Source organism: Callithrix jacchus, chromosome 3, assembly GCF_049354715.1.
Source record: "Callithrix jacchus isolate 240 chromosome 3, calJac240_pri, whole genome shotgun sequence".
Lineage (NCBI taxonomy): Eukaryota > Metazoa > Chordata > Mammalia > Primates > Cebidae > Callithrix > Callithrix jacchus.
Genome location: NC_133504.1, coordinates 2,629,480 through 2,647,651, shown reverse-complemented (window position 1 = coordinate 2,647,651; position 18,172 = coordinate 2,629,480). Strand labels below are relative to the sequence as shown.

Below are 18,172 nucleotides of genomic sequence, written 5' to 3'. Positions count from 1 at the left end.
CACTGCACCTGGCCAATTTCTGACTTCTTAAAGATTATTCTGGCTGCAGTGTGAAACAAGAGTTGGAGAACAAGATTAAAACCAAAAAAAAAACCTCATGAGAATGAGATTGTTGTATTCCCCAGAAAAGACGATGGTGGCAGGGACTCAAGAGTTTGCAATTTTACAACTTGATAAAAATGATGACCTTCAATGTCTTTGAAGGACCTCAAGATGAGATTGTAGTCATTCACTTTCAACTAGATCATGCCCCATGTCTTTTAATGACGTTGTGTCTTTGTGAAGTTGGGTTGTTAGAGGCTTCTGTGCTAAAAGGAAAGTATACTAAAATCAGTGTGAAACAGAATATGATGGTGGGTGACGGTGCACTGGATTCCAGGTGTGACAAGTTGTGCAGTGTCTGACAGACAATGCTCTTATTTACATTTGAATCAAACTGTGGCCTACACATGTTAACTCCCTTCTACAGCATGGTGTACTTAGAAGAAATGACATAACTTGACCTTGAATATACTTTTCTTCTAGCTGTGCTTTTTTAAAAATCTGAAGCCATATTGATTATTTTTAAATTATCTTACAAAAAAATATAATGTGTTAGCATTACATAAAGACAATTTGACTATAATTTTGTCTGAGCTGATAGTTTATATTAACTTATGTTCTTTTACTTTGAAATCTTAAAATCTCACTTAAAAACGGTACACCTGCCCTTAATCTACCTAACTGGTGGTACCTCCTCATATTCTTATTTGGTTTATCCACCTCTATCTGCCAAAGTTCTCTAAAGGTTAATCCTCAAAATCTCTATCTATATTTATTCTAGAGTCCAAATAAATTAAAGTTGTGATTTTAAATAACTGCAAATCAATGATTCCAAAAATGTTATCTGTGGCCCAGACCTGGACTCCTGATGTGTCTGTACAGCTCCATCTGGAATCTAACAAGTGTATCAACTCTTGCTCATCTGAAACTGGTGAGTTGTTTACATCCTCAGAATTGTTCTTCCTTCACCCTCCTTTATATGTGTTAGTATTAGGTTAGTGCAAAAGTAATTGTCGTGTTTCTGCCATTACCTTTAATAGTAGCCTCATTCTTTCAGTTGCAAACCTGAGCTAAAAGTGAGCTACATTGTTTATTTCTCCACAGCCACATCCAATTACTCAGCTGGCTCTAGGAGCTCTGCTTCCATGTTTCTGGAGCCTGACCATTTTCTCACTGTCAGCACTATAACCCTGGCCTCCATTAACATCATTTCATCTTGGCTTATTGCAATATCCATTCTGCTTTCCCCAGGTCAGCTTCTGGGCCCTGCACAATAACCAGGGTGATTATTTTCAATGGTAGGAGAGACATTCCTGGTGAGCACAGAATCTTCTCATAGGCTTCTCCTATCACCTCAGAGGCTAATGTCCTCAGCATGCGCCCTGAGGCCTTCTTCACTACACCATGCACTTCCCCTGGCTCTAATCTCTGGGTCTTTTTCTCTGGCACCTGCTCTCTATGCTCCAGCCACATTAACACCCTTACTGGTCCTAGAAATGGCAAGCGGGAGCCTGCCCCAGGGCCTTTTTGGAATGTTCTTTCCCCAGATAGCTACAAAGCTTCTTTCCTTACTGACCTTATTCTTAGTACCACCACGTCTGGGAAACGTTCCTCAGCAGCTCTACATAAAACAGCGAGACTCTCCACCCCACAGCTCAGCGAGGCACTCCCTGTCTCTTTGCTTGTTTCATTTTTCTTCTTACACCTAACAGCATCTAATACACCATGATTTTACTGGATTTTGTCTCTGTCATCTGCCTCCTTCATTAGAAAGTAAACTCCACGAAGACTGGACTCTGCTGTGTTGTTGCTGTATTGCCGCATCTGGAATGGCACCTGACAAGGGTTAGGCAGTAACTGGGCTGAATATCGCCATGAAAGGCAAAATACAGTGCTGATTTAACAACCACGAGAAGATGATTTAGACAAAATTCATTTTCCTAAATGGCACAATCTGTTTACCAACATAGGGGATCTAGGTAATGAGCGACATTTGGGAAATGTAAATCTTTCTTCTCACTCTTCTATGGATTTTAAACCAGTCGTGGTACTTTCAAAATGCACAATTCACACTGAAACCAACTGGGAAAAATATGTTATGAAAGTTTTCTAGGGTTTATGTTTGTAGTAAAATAAATTTTAGAGTGCAATCATAGCTCCTGTCTCCCAACAACTGCTGACAATATATAAATCTGTTTTAGAAATGGGCTGAAGGTTGCATTGCGGAGTATCCCCATGACATTTGATTGAAAATGATTTTTCAACAAAATGAATTCCTAAATATATTTTATTTTGACTTTTACAGTATATATATATTTGAGACTGAGTCTCACTTCATCACCCAGGCTGGAATGCAGTGGCTTCATCTTGGCTCACTGCAACCTCCAACTCCTGGATTCAAGTGATTCTCCTGCCTCAGCCCCCCAAGTAGCTGGGATTACAGGCACCTGCCACCACACCCAGCTAATGTTTGTGTTTTTAGTAGAGACGGGGTTTTACCAGATTGGCCGGGTTGGTCTCAAACTCCTGAACTCAGGTGATCCACCCACCTCAGCCTCCAAAAGTGCTGGGATTACAGGCGTGAGCCATTGCGCCCAACAAATATATTTTAAAATCTTGTATCAGATATATCTTATATCAGATGTATAGACAACTACTTGTTAAATCAACTATTATTTTAATATGTAATTAAGCAAAAGCTTTAAAAAAAAAAACAACAAAAAATTAATGCAGGAAACCAGTGCTTTGCAAGGGAATAAAATGAATGCTTGCATGCCTTAACTGACATAATTCAACAGGAAACAAACAGATTTCTGCACCAAGAATGAAAATTATTAGCTCTTCGACCTTGATTTCAGGGCTGAAACAATATGCGTAGTTGCTAATAGTAAAAGTTTTAGTACCTTCGCTTCCAAATCAGAAATGTCTTGGTGGTAGATTTTGTGACCATGATATACATTGATACTGGAATATTGGTTCCATAACAAAAAGAACTATACATTTTTTTGTTTAAAAGTTGAGTGCCTTTAAGTAAATTGGAAAGCGTTAATCCAAGATTTTGCTGTACTTATTTTAAGGACTTTGGAAAACAGTCAAAACTGCTAGGGCTGCTCCCTCTTAAAAGCAGCAGCTGGAGGAGGTGCAATGAACCACTCTTCTTTCAGGCTGTGCTGGGAGGCAGGGGCCATGTAAGGAGCCTGAGGTGCTGCGAAGGGTAGGAGAAGGTGGGGCCAGGTTCCCAGATGAAGGTAGGAGCAGGAGGAATTTCAACAGGTTGTCCCGGACATACTTCCACAGCACCCCTAAATCTTCCAAAAAAAAGATTATGGTATGCTTGATATAGAAGCCACCAAGGGAGAAGAATTTTGCAGCCATGCCACTCTTGTGGTGGAAACACTTGGTTTCTGTGGCTGCAGGATAAAGTAGAAGGAGAAAAATTGAGGTTTGAATTATGATTTCTATATATCTGAACATTTAAAGGGTAGAGAGCCTTCTAATTGAAACTTGAATTATATTTTGGGGTCAGTTGTCATGAGGGATCTCTGACCTAACCTAAAGTCCCAAGTAGTAACACCCTAAGTTGAATTTTTACCTTGACACTCAGTACAAAGTCTGTGGCTGCCAAACTACTGGATAAATGTATAGAGGAGTGGATGATGGGATTGTACAAAAATGGTAAATGAACAGAGGAGTGGATGATGGGATTGTACTAAAATGGTAAATGAACAGAAGAGTGCATGATGGGATTGTACTAAAACGGTAAATGAACAGAGGGGTGCATGATGGGATTGTACTAAAATGGTAAATGACAGAGGAGTGGATGATGGGATTGTACGAAATGGTAAATGAACAGAGGAGTGCATGATGGGATTGTACTAACAGAGGAGTACATGATGGGATTGTACTAAAATGGTAAATGAACAGAGGAGTGGGTGATGAGACTGTACTAACAGAGGAGTGCATGATGGGATTGTACTAACAGAGGAGTGCATGATGGGATTGTACTAACATGGTAAATGAACAGAGGAGTGTATGATGGGATTGTACTGACAGAGGAGTGCATGATGGGATTGTACTAATGGAGGAGTGCATGATGGGATTGTACTAAAATGGTAAATGAACAGAGGAGTGCATGATGTGATTGTACTAAAACAGTAAATGAACAGAGGAGTATATGATGGGATTGTACTAACAGAGGAGTGCATGATGGGATTGTACTAAAACAGTAAATGAACAGAGGAGTGCATGATGGGATTGTACTAAAATGATAAATGAACAGAGGAGTGCATGATGGGATTGTACTAAAACAGTGCTCCTTTGCATACTCTGGGATGGTTGTTGTGGGGTTTGTGGAGTTGCTGTGGTGAAGAGAGATAAAGTTAATTTAGAAAATAAATCAGTCTTTAGAGTATATGATTTTTAAAGGACGATTGAATATTTGGAATTTATGAAACAAGCAGCAATATTCAAAAAATTTCTCTTAATTTTTTAGAGAAAAAATTAGTCTGCCAGGAGGCTAGTTACTGAGTGCATCTTGGGACTGCTGAATGAAACCACACAATAGCCAAATCCAGCAAACCTATTAAGAGCTCACTCCCTACGTTCACACCAGGACAGTTTTAAGTACAGGTGCGCATCATTTTATTGAGTTTCACTTTCTTGCGCTTTGCAGATAATGGCTTTTTTTTCCAGTTGAAGGTTTGTGACCACCCTCACCATGCACTGGGCAAGTCTATTGCCAACAATTTGCAAAAGCACTTTCTGTTTCTGTGTCACAGTTGGTGGTTCTCATAATATTTCAAATGGTTCATTATGATTATCTATGTTACGGTGATCTGCAATCAGTGATCTTTGATGCTACTATTGTAAATGTTTTGGGTGCCATGATCCCTGCCCATATAGGATGGCAGACTTCATATGGAGCTTCTGTAGGTTCTACCTGTCCCACTGGCCAGTTGCTCCCCACTCTCTCTCTCTCTCTCTCTCTCTCTCTCTCTCTGCACCTCCCTGTTCTCTGAGACACAGTCATATTAAGTTTTTTTTCTCTCTCTCTGCATCTGCCTGTTCTCTGAGACACAGTCATATTAAATTGAGCCAATTAATAATCACAGTAGTCTTTATGTATTTAAATAAAAGAAATAATTGCATGTCTCCACTTTAAATCTAGGGCTAGAAATGATTAAGCTTAGTGGGGGTGACATGTCAAAAGCCAAAACAGGCCAAAAGGTAGGCGCCCTGCACCAAGCAGTCAAGTTGTAAATGTAAAGGAGAAGTCCTGAAAGGAAACAGAAACTGCTGTTCCAGTGAGCACACAAATGATGAGAAAGCAGAACAGGCTTACTGCTGATATGGAGAAAGTTTGCGTGGTCTGGCTGGAAAATCAGACCAACCACAACATTCCCATAACCAGAGCCTAATCCAGAGCAAGGCCCTAACTCTCAACAGTTCCACGAAGGCTGAGGCGAGGACGCTGTAGAAGAAACTTGAAAACCAGCAGATGGGTTCATGAGATTTAAGGAAAGAAGCCACCTTTGTAACCTACAGGTGCAAGGTAAAGCAGTAAGTGCTGATGGAGAAGCTGCAGCGGGTTATCTAGGAGATCCTTGGTAAGGCCACTGGTGCACGTGGCTACACTGAACGACAGAATTTCAGTATAGGTGAGACAACCTTCTATTGGAAAAACATGCCATGTAGAATTTTCATTGCTAGGGAGAAGTCAACGGCCGGCTTTAGAACTTCAAAGGACAGGCTGACTCAGGGACCGTCTGGCAGGTGACTTCAAGTCACAGCCAGTGCTCATTCACCACTCTAAAAATCCTGGGGCCCTTAAGAATTACACTAAATTTACTTTCCATGCTCTAGAAATGGAAGACCACAGCCTGGACGACAGCACATCTGTAACAGCGCGATTTACTGACAGTTTAAGCCCACTGTTGAGACCTACTGCTAAGAAGAAGTATGATTGTTTTAAAAATATTGCTACTCATCGACAATTCACCTGGTCACTCGGGAACTTGGATGGAGATGTTTAGGGAAAGTAATGTTTTCATGTCTGCTAATACAGTATCCACTCTCCAGCCCAGGGATCCAGGAGCAGTTTGACTCTCAAGTCTTACTATTAAATGAGAAATGCATTTGGTAAATGTATAGCTGTCCTAGATAGTGATTTCTTTGATGGACAAAGTGAATTGAAAACCTTTTGGAAAGGATTCACCATTCTAGATGCCATTAAGGACATTTGTAATTCATGGGGGGAGGTTGAAATATCAACAGTGACAGGCGTTTGGAAGAAGTTGATTCCAAGCCTCATGGATGACTTTGAGGGTTCAGGATGTCAGTGGAAGGAGTCCCTGCAGATGTGGTAGAAATAGCAAGACAACTAGAAGTAGAATTAGAGCCTTAAGGTGGGATGAAATTGATGTGAAATCATGATAAAACTTGAACAAAGGGGGAGTTGCTTCTTATGGATGAGAAAAGAAAATATTTTCTTGAGAGAGAAACTACTCCAGGTTGAGATGTCATGAACATTGTTGAAACGACAACAAAGGGTTAAAATATTCCATAAACCTAGTTGGTAAAGCAGCAACAGGGTTTGAGAAGGTTTACTCCAATTTTGAAGGAAGTTCTACTATGGCTAAAATGCTGTCAAACAGTATCACATGCTACAGGGAAATGTTGTGTGGAAGGAACAGTGTATCAATGCAACACACTTCATTGTCTTATTTTAAGAAATTGCCACAGGCACCCCAATCTTCAGCAGCAGCCATCAATATAGATGCAAGATCCTCACCAAGAAAAAGATTATGGCTTGTTCAAGGCTCAGATATTTGTTAGTATTTTAAGCAATAAAGTAGTATTTTTAATTAAGGTACACACATACTGTTTTTAGACATAAGATTATTAACATACTCGTTAGACTGCAGTATCGTTTAAACATAACTTTTATATGCACTCGGAAACCAAATAATTTGCATGACTAACTTCATTGCAACATTTGTCTTATTGCAGTGGTCTTGAACCAAATCCCCAATACCTCTGAAGTGAGTTTATAGTGTTTTTTGTTGTTTTATGTTTTGAGATGAGATCTTGCTCTGTCTCCAAGGCTAGAGTGCAGTGGCACGATCACAGCTCACGGTGGTCTTGAACTCCTGGGGTCAAGTGATCCTCTCACTACAGCCTCCTGAGTAGCTGGGACTACAGGCATGTGGCACTATACTTGTCTAAATTTTAATTTTTTGTAGAGATGAGGTTTCACTATGTTGCCCAGGCTGGTCTTGAACTTCAGGGCTCAAGCAATTCTCCCTCCTTGGCCTCCCAAAGTGCTGAGATTTTAGGCATGAGTCACAGCTCCCAGGTTGTCTATAGTTTTTAAAACAAAAATATAATTTAAAAGTTAAAATAGACTTTCACAAATGTATATATCTACCATTATAGCATAATAAAGAATAGTTCCACTGCCTTAAAAACCCTCTGTGCTCTGTGTATCCACCTCCTCCTTCCCCTTGGTTCTTGGTCCATGGCAACCATTGATCTTTCTGCTGTTCCCATAGTCTCACCATTTCCAGAACGTTATATAATTGGAATCAAACAGGAGGTAGTCTTTTCAGATTGGCTTCTCTTAGCAATATGCATTTAAGTTTTCTCCACGTTTTTGTGGCTTGATAGTTCATCTCTTGTTAGCAGTGAATAATATCCCATTGCCATTATGCTTTTGTCAAGTCTCAGAATGTACAGCACGAAGGGTGAACCTGAGTGTACACGGTAAGCTTTGAGTGATAATGATGGTTCGGGGAGGTTCCTGGTAGTAACAGGTGTGCTCCTGTGAGGCAGGAAACTGTAGAGGGGAGGCCGTGTGTGCAGAAAGGGGCATATGAGAACCCTGGACTCTCTGCTCCATTTAGTTGTGAACTTCTCTAAAAAATAAAGTTTATTAATGAAAGCTAAAAAACAAAATATTAAAAAAAAAGCTACAATGTGCCATATAGTTTCCAAATCACAAGACAGAGCAAAGACATAATAAAACAAAATGTAGAAAATAACAAGCATAAATGAAATAAAACATCAGTCATAGAAGGCAGAAGACAGAAAAGTGGAGCCAAACACATTAATTTATGTAATTATTAATTGTATTTATTTATGTGGACTTATATTGATTTAACATATTAATTGTGACTAAATGACATTAAAGAAGATTTGAGAAATTTGCATTTCACCTTCTGGATGAGAAGACTCAATAATATTAACTCTTTAATTTGCTGAAAATTATTTTAAAATATGCTTACATTCAATAAAAATTTTATGAAGGATATTTTGGAACAAGAAAATGTGATTTTAAATTCAGTCTGATGAACGAACACACACTGAGAGCCAATATTATAAAATTAACCTGTGGGGTATTTAACATCACTATAACTTTTCAAAATTAAACATTTGATACGGCACAAAAATACACATGTAAACGAAAGGGAATTAAAATCCCAGAGATTTTGTGTAATTTTATGTAGTAACAGGGTAACACTGCAAATCTACAAATCAAGAGTCATTATCCCATTGATGGTATTAAAATACTGGTTAATGATTTGAGAACATGAAATGACAGAGTTACATCATGATCCCACCCTATACATAGAAGTTAATTCTAGTGTTAAATTAAAAAAATTAAAAAAGAAAAGAAAATTAGATCTGTGTGTGTGTTTTCTGACTTGGGAAATAATGTCTTTAAAAATCTTAATTTCAAAGAGAAACCATGTAAAAATTGGAGTAACAAACAAAACTACCTAAAATGTGAAGTTTTCATGCATTTCAACAGTATGTGAATGGCAGAGACAAAGAACTGGGGACGTTTTTGCAGTTATGTTACATAAAAGTTAAAATCCTTATAACACATGCAATGCATAAAACACCATGATTGTTGCTGTTGTTACTGCCATTATGATCACCTGGTCTTCCAGCACACCCGTCCTCTGCTGGTGCCCTGTGGTGACACAGCCCTCCCTCTGCTGAGCCAAGGCAGGCTCCAACCCCTGAGCCCCGCCCAGACCCACAGAGGGTGTGAGGCAAGCGGGGATATCACATCCCCTCCTGTAATGTCACAGACGCACACTTACGACAGAGATCTGGTCCCTCTCTGGAAAAGTTGTGAAACAATTATTGCAGAAACTCGTTTCTCATGGTTCCAGACACATGGAGAAAGCTGTTCTGGAAGACTGATGTCTGCATGCTAAGAGAAGTGGTCACTCATACACACACACTGCACAAGCCACACCATGTGTACATGCTCACACACAGGCACTGCACATACACACACCGCACACACATGAACCTACCACACACATACAGCACCACACATATACACACATACACGTACACACACACAGACACCACAAAATACACACAAACACACCACACAGTACATACAGCACACCAAACACATATCACACACACTCACACTCTTCACAGACATCGCACACATACACCCCACATACCCAACAGCATACATACAATCCTCACTTTTTGGAAATTAATTCAGTTTTTACAGAGCCTGGATAGTGAAATGTTCTATTGGCATTTGGACGAGCCAAGAAAATGCAGATCAATACACATGTGTCCCCACAAGGGCACAAGTAACACTTTGGAAATCAAAACATTAGATTAAACCCTGTAAATTGTTTATCATTTTTTTAAAAAACAAGTCTTTTTCATTTTACTGGAAAATATTTGCCAGAGTAAACTAATGAGATTCTTACTGAGGTTAATGAAATCACAATTAAAACATCCGTTCCATAGTGAAGTATTTCTTTAAGATGTTCTTGGTCTCTTTCCCGTTATGTGGAATTGTCTATTCAAATGTTAAAGGTGACTTTGAGATGTTTTTCATCTATTATTGTAAAAAATTTTGAAGGGGTTTTTAATTCTGCCTTCAGTAGAGATTGACACACCTCTGATTATGATGTAAAACTGAAAACTTCACACTGACAGGATTTCTCTTCTGCAGCACAGCTGCCATTATGATTAATAAGGACCGAACACTTTCACTCCATGCAAAATCTTTATCACCTGCTTTATAAAGAATAGAAATCTAATTCTCAGTGTAAAAGCAGATAAAGATAATCCCTTCAACCTACGAATGTCTGAATGATTTACCAATGCACTTAGACTTTAAATAGCATTTATCAAATGTGTATATATTTCTATACAGATTCATATGAAGAACATGTAGTTTAAAGCATTTGCAAATTTTATGCTTTTAGTGAGTTGTGATGGTCAATAATATTTCTATCACATTTCCCCAAAGGTTATTATTTTCAGCTAGAAATATAAAATGTGTTCTCTATTTTTGATGCCTTGGAATCAACATTATCACACCCAGATATTATCTGGGTATAATATCTGCAAGAAGCATAAAATGAATATTCAAACAGTATGCACTTTTCCACAATGAAAATTTTCTCTACGATAATATTTATCTTCTGTACCTGATGGGCGCACACAAGTCAGGATTTCTACATTGCTAACACACACACACACACACACACACACACACACACACTCTTGCATTGTTATAATTACCAAAATGTTTCAAGAGGTGGATAAATAAATCAGCCTTCTTTAAAACAATGATTTTTATGGGGTCTACTAGAAAGTGTGACTGTGGTTTGAGTGAGATCCCTTTAACAGATTCAGTGTGGCCACTCTTTATTCAGTATCCAATTTTGAAAATACAGAAGGGGGCTGGGCGCGGAGGCTCACGCCTATAATCCCAGCACTTTGGGAGACTGAGGCGGGTGGATCTCGAAGTCAAGAGATCGCGACCATCCTGGTCAACAAGGTGAAACCCCGTCTCTACTAAAAATACAAAAAATTAGCTGGGCATGGTGGCGCATTCCTGTAATCCCAACTACTCAGGAGGCTGAGGCAGGAGAATTGCCTGAACCCAGGAGGCGGAGGTTGCGGTGAGCTGAGATCGCGCCATTGCACTCCAGCCTGGGTAACAAGAGCTGAACTCTGTCTCAAAAAAAAAAAAAAAAAAAAAAAAAAAATACAGAAGGATCATGAGATAGAAATTTTCATCTAAATCTATGGGAAATGTGCTTCTCAATACTGTAGTAAAAAGAGTGGCATGCAGTTGTGAACCACATCTAATATCTAAACCTTTTTTTTAATCCAATATCCTCAAGGGGGTGATTATGTTGATCTGAATCTTCCCATCAGCGAGATAAATCAACAGCCAGCCCACCTCTATAAATTAAGAATTAAATTGGTTCACCTGCTCTGTATTTTGAGGGCCGTGCTCTCCTCTTTCGACATGCACAAGATTCACCTGGGGATCTCCTTAAAATACAGACCACACTTTGACCAGCTTGGATAAGGACAGAATTAAAATGGGCGTGTAGGCGACTGCGCTAAGATTCTACTGCTCATTTGGGCCCTGGGTCACCATAGAAACAAAGCTTAGGCCCTCTAGTCCTGCTGGAAAATAAATGCACATACACAGAATGTGACTACGCACATGGAGTATCTGTCATGTTCTGAACACTTCGGTGGACACGAGAGATAAAAAGTCACGCAATCCCTTGTCTCTATCTGAAAGGAGGTTCTTCCACAGTGGCTTCTGAGGTCTCTGAAACTGGATTCACTTTCAGATTTGATCCTTATATTTACGATTTGATATTGGCATTGAACCCCATGATCTGAAAGATTTTTTTTCAGAACCTGCTAGAACAATTGGCTTTGCTCTCAGCATTATGGTGCTTCTGCGGACAGGAAAATAGTTCTTTTCCATCTGTTTGTAAACCAGACAGGAACAACTTGAGCTGTGTGTAACCACCTTTATTTGGAGCTGTGATTTTGGTTTTTTTGTTTTTGTTTCTATTTTTGGGATAGGGTGTCACTCTGTCCTAGGCTGGAATGCAGTGTGGTGTGATCTAGGCTCACTGCAGCTTCAAACTTCTGGGCTCAAGTGATTCTCCCACCTCAGCCTCCTGAGGAACTGGGACCACAGGCATGTGCCACATGCTTGGATAATTTTTAAAAACTGTTTTATGGAGACGATTTGTTTCCATGTTGCCCACGCTAGTCTCAAACTCTTGAGCTAAAGCAGTCTACCCATGTCGACCTCCAAAGTCTAAAAGACTGCATAGCCTTGCTTTTAGTTCATTTTGAGCGGTTTTATAATCCGGTTTTGAATCTGTAAGTTTGGATTCATTCTGATATTTACAGAGTTACCATCCTTCTTCACACAATTCTCATAGCCTTGATCCATTACCGAAGCCACCTTGTTCATCTCTGCTCATAGCCTAAACTAATAGAAGCCAGAGGGAAGAAATGGAAGCGGACATGAGTCCAGAACACACATTTTATAAGAGCGTTCGAAATTTAAAAATAGCAAAGTAGACCATAAAGTTTGTAATAGACATGCATTCACTCCTCGTTTAATCAGTATATTCTATACAGAGAAAAATTTTAATTTGTGAAAAGTAAGAAAATTTCATTATTAATATACAATTAATGTCAAGAATATGGCTTATGTTTTTATCTTTGCAAAACTTAGGGGCACTTGGGTGGAAGGAGGAAGAATTTATAATCATGGGGAGTGTGTATGTCACCAGAGGATGCCTTTTGACAAGGGGGTAAATGCATCTTCAGACATGCTGTGTTCACAGCTGTGTGGGAGCACAGCTAGCTACAGTCTCCCCCATCAAACCCACTGGGCAGTGTTCAGTTCCAACACTGAGGTGGAGCTCACCCTCCCAGGTCAGAAGAGGAGATATACACTGCAGTCAGAAGCCACTGTGTAGCAAGCTCCTCTCCGACAAAGACCATGGATTATTTGACTCCTTATCTCTGGTGTCCAGCACAGCATCCAGAAAACAGCAGATACTCCATATGCACAGGCACATCCTATATGTGTGCATTTATTTTCCAGCAAAAGGTAGAGGTCCTACACTATGTTAACATGGTGAGCCAGCGCCCAGAGGAGCAGTAGAATCTTAGCAGTTACCTACACATTCATTTCAATGCTCTGACCCCTTATCCAAGCTAGTCAAAATGTGGTCTATGGTTCTGCATTTTAAGGAGATCGAATCTTGAGCATGTTCAGGGGAAGCACCGTCCCACATCGTATGTGTCACTGTCCTACATCATACATCTACTCGTCACCAGCATCATGGGAACTGTGTTAGAGCATTTAACTATATAGGCTCTGTGTTAGAGCATTTTTTTTTCTTGAGACGGAGTTTCACTCTTGTTACCCAGGCTGGAGTGCAATGGCACGATCTCGGCTCACCGCAAACTCCGCCTATTGGGTTCAAGCAATTCTCCTGCCTCAGCTTCCTGAGTAGCTGGGATTACAGGCATGCGCCACCATGCCCAGCTAATTTTTTGTATTTTTAGTAGAGACGGGGTTTCATCATGTTCACCAGGATGATCTCCATCTCTTGACCTCATGATCCACCCGCCTCGGCCTCCCAAAATACTGGGATTACAGGCGTGAGCCACCGCGCCCAGCCAAATATTGTTTTAAGTATGGAATAAAATAATACACAGGAAGCTTCTGCATATGCTAAGTGTACAATAAATATTAGCTACTCATAACCTCATTTAATCCTAATAAGAGGTCTATAAATGTATACGCAAAGATTTTTTTTTTCTGTAGCTACCCAAAGTTTCACAATTAATTTGGATTTAAAACAAATAATTTTCTCCTCATAGTGGCCAAGAAATATGGCATGCCACAATTATATATGAGTATGTTATTGTTTGTGGGAATATAAGAAATTTGCCCTCAAAAGAAGATAAACTATATTTACTGACTCCAGAAAGTTGTCTCTTACTTGAGAGTTGGCAGTTTCTTGGGGAAAATAAGAGAAAGTTGATTTTGCAAATAAAAATTACCATAGAGTCCTCTTTATGGCAACATCCAAAATGAAAACCGATTCTCATCTTCCTGAGAATCTGCAAAGACGAGTGAAACAGAACCTACTGAGCATCGGATTAAAGAAGGGGAGAACTTTAATGGCACAGGAGGAATTGTGTCACCGCTAGGGAAGTTGATGTGACTTAGAGTTCCTCTGTCATCCTGTGAGGCTAAGGACGGATCAAATATCAGTGGCCGACCTCAGGAAACGGAATGAGCAAAGAGCTGTGAGAATGTGTGCACGTGTCGTTAAGAGGGTGACAAGGAATTTTTTAAAAGGCAGTTCCCAGTTTTGTTCCCCTCCTGTTGACCTCACTAGTGAAGGAGTTTGTCTTGCCCTAGGGTTCTTGCCCAAACACTGAGAAGATGAAACCAACAGTAATTTGTTAGTCACTCACACTCAGCCAGGGCAGATAACTCTGCATCTCTGCAGGTCTGCGTGGGGGCTGCACTTAGGAACAGAATGAGCAATCAGGTGTGGGAGGCAGGCTTGGCAGTCATCAAAGACTGGGGTGACCTCCGTTCCCTTGGGGGAAAGTGCTTGACTTATTTGAAGAGTTTTGCAGTCGGACAGGTGATAAAAGCCATTAGGCTGAGGACCTTGGTGGGTGCTGCATGAAATTTTAGGTGTCACGATATAATTGACTCCTTGATGCTTTAACGTGAGACATTTATTTTCATGATGACTAATATTCTGAGAGGCTGAGAAAAGACTGGTAGGAAACTGAAATAAGTGCTTGGCATGAGAGATCAGGAAGGCCACAGTTATAATTAGTGAAATGTGAAAGACGCGCAGCTACTGCCCCCACTCATTCAGCAGGAGGCGAACGGAGCTGGGGGCTTCTGGTAGCACAAGCATGTTCGTGAATATCTGGTGACACTATGCTTTCCCATGCACTGGTGAGTTTTCAGGCAAGTCTGATATTACCGATCCACATGCAGCTACCTCCTGCACAGAGCTACCTCCACCCCCGGACAGTCCGGAGTGAATGGTGGTCCAGATGTGAACTCCTCGATGTCCAATGAAGGCAGCGGAGGGAACTGTGTAGCGCTGGTGTAGAAAGCACACGTTCCTAAGAGGTACGAACTTAGAGTGATCAAAGCCTGTGGCAGTGGTGGACCAGGCAGGACATCCACTCCCTGCTTTGTAACTTAAATAGGAATTCTTTGAGGAGTTCAGTCTCTCTCTCAACAAAAGCAGCTGCTGGCAGCCTCTAAGGGCAGTGGAAGCTCTACTGGACACCTTCTTCAAAGCCCAGAACTGTTTTCTGAGAAGTGAAATCTGTGCCTTGGTCACCATCAGCAGTGTCTGGAACTCTGCAGAGAATAAGGAGTGTCCGTGTGAGATCCATACTGTGCCCTTAGTTAATGAAAGGCATCTGTTACCTTGATTGGTATTCTGAGTATCCATGAGACAAGAGGTTTCTTTATTTCAAGGGGGAGGGGAGGTGGTCAATTCTTGGTAATGGCCAGAAAGTTTGTAAAAATGTACAAATGGGGCTAAGCATTGGTGCAGCATCAGTGCTGAGACGACCACCTGAAGTTCGGCTGGCCGTGCTGATGCCTGGGTCTCACCCTTCATCAGAAGCACCCTAGCTAAGAGTGGGAAGGCAGCGGCAGCCCACTGAGTTCCGTCACATCTGAGGATGGCATCAATTCAGAAAGTGGTCGAACTTCATTTCTGGGCACTCAGTCAATGCCAAGGGGTCTGGGAGAAAGGTGACATCCAGTAACATGGCCTGAGGATGAAGGAGGCCACTGCTTCCTGCAGATGAGAATTGCAGGGTCCCACATTTGACTCTGTCCTGAGGCACGGAGGTCTCCGCAGCTGTGCCAAGGCTGCGGGGCGCTGCTTCCCAAGGCCTGATGGTGAGATGGGCAGGAAGGCTCATGAACATGGATGCAGAGTCCTCTGTTTTCAGGAGAGTCCAGCACGTGGTCAGCAATCACTGCGCTGATGGTGTACAGCATGGGGCCAAAAGAGGGCAGGTTTGTTTATTACATCAGAAGTCTGTGCACAACTTATGGTCTCCATATGTAGCCCAGATATTTCAGGAAGCATGGAGGGAGCTGCTAAAGCATCCACAGTGTGATCTCTGAGGAAGTCATAGGAGCTCCTGTTAAATTTGGACAAATTCCAGACTTGTTGGAGGAAGCTTCATTCAAGATGGGTTAGTTTGCAAGTGACTGCATCAATGAGATTCAGTGACATTTGTAAATGAGGAATATGTTGTCACCTGCATCCCAAATGAAGAGTTAAAGGGCTGGGCCCAGTGGCTCACACCTGTAATCCTAGCACTTTGGGAAGCTGAGGCAGGAGGATTGCTTGGCCCAAGGAGTTTGAGACCTGCCTGGGCAACATAGCAAGACCTCATGTCTACAATAAATAAAATTAGCTGGGTGTGGTAGCACACACCTGCAGTTCCACCTGCTTGGGAGGCTGAGGTGAGGGGATTGCTCGAGCTCAGGAGGTCAAGGCTGCAGTGAGCTAAGACTGAGCCACTGTGTTCCTGACTGGGTGACAGAGCAAGACCGTGTCTCAAAAAATACATCAATAAAGAATAATGGACTTGTATTAACACTGTCGATACTGAGAGGGTCAATAACCACTTCTTGAAAGTGTTGGGGATACATCCGCCCTCAGTTTACCAAAGAATTTTCAGGAATTTAACCAAAGGGGTAGGGCCTTGCACTACGTGTTAATACTGAGTGTGAACTTGACTGGGTTGGAGGATGTAACGTATTGTTGTTGGGTGTGTCTATGAGGGTGTTGCCAAAAGAGACTAACATTTGGGTTAGTAAACTGGGAGAGGCAGACCCACCCTCAATCTGGGTGGGCACCGTCTAATCAGCTGCCAGCCTAAAAAGCAAGCAGGGAAACAGCAGACTTGCTGAGTGTTCTGGCCTCCATCTTTCTCCCATCCTGGATACTTCCCGCCCTTGAAAAGAAGACTCCAAGTTGTTCAGCTTTTGTACTCTTGGACCTACACCAGTGATTTGCCAGGGGCTCTCAAGCCTTTGGCCACAGACTGAAATTGCATTATCAGCTCCCCTACTTTTGAGGTTCTGGGATTTGGACTGGCTTCCGGGCTCCTCAGCTTGCAAATGGCCTGTTGTGAACTTCACCTTGTGATTGTGTCAGTCCCTTACCCCTTCATGCATATATCTATCCTATCAGTTCTGTCTCTCTAGAGAACCCTGACTCATACCGTCGTTGTGGAGGCTGAGAAGTTCCAGGATCTGCAGTCAGCAAGTTAGAGACCCAGGACTGCCAGCAGTGGAGTTCCAGTCCAAGTCTAAAGTCCTGGAACCAGGAGAGATGATGGCTTCAGTTACAGTCCATGTCAGACTTCAAGGCCATGAGAAGATCTATGTCTCAGCTCAAAGATAATCAGACAGAGAGACTGAATTCTCTCCTCCTCCACCTTTGTGTTCTATTTGGGTTTTCAGTGGATTGGATGAAGCCCACTCATATTAGGGAAGGCAAGTTCTTGGTTCAGTCTACCTTCTCAAATGTTAATCTCATCAGAAAACACCCTCACAGACACATCCGGAATCATGTTTAACTGAACACCTGGGCGACCCAAGTAGACAAATAAAATCAACCATCACAGATGGTGTCAGTAATCTCAATAAGCTTAGGGATTGATGCCAAACTAGACTGCTAAACATTGAAGCAGTGAGGATAATCACCCCTTCACTAAGTGATTAGGTCTTAGAGAATAAGTTTTAATCCTTTAAGTCATGTTGTAATTGATGTTGGGCCATATTTTTTTTTAATTGTACTTTAAGTTCTGGGGTACGCGTGGAGATCTTACAGGATTGTTGTGTAGGTACACACTTGCCATGGTGGTTTGCTGTCTCCATCCCTTGTCACCTACATCAGGCATTTCTCCCAGTGTTATCCCTCCCCAACCTACCTGCCCCCTGCTGTCCCTCCCCTAGCCCCCCACCCCCCAACAGACCCTCCCTGTGCCCATGAGTTCTCATTGTTTGACACCCGCCTAGGAGTGAGAACATGCGGTATTTCATTTTCTGTTCTTGTGTCAGTTTGCTGAGAATGATGGTTTTCAGATTCATCCATGTGCCTACAAAGGACACGAACTCATCGTTTTTGATGTTTGATGGCTGCATAGTATTCCATGGTGTATATGTGCCACATTTTCTTTGTCCAGTCTGTCACTGATGGGCATTTGGGTTGGTTCCAGGTCTTTG

The 18,172-nt window shown here is 41.5% G+C and overlaps 1 long non-coding RNA gene across 1 annotated transcript; it reads left to right on the top strand.

The window, feature by feature from the left end:
- The first annotated feature begins 675 nt into the window (after positions 1-675).
- Positions 676-17,902, top strand: LOC103791710 (uncharacterized). Its single transcript, XR_004740390.3, has 3 exons — positions 676-973; positions 4,535-4,671; positions 5,905-17,902. It is a non-coding gene; the product is annotated as an uncharacterized LOC103791710 (long non-coding RNA).
- The last annotated feature ends 270 nt before the right edge of the window (positions 17,903-18,172 follow it).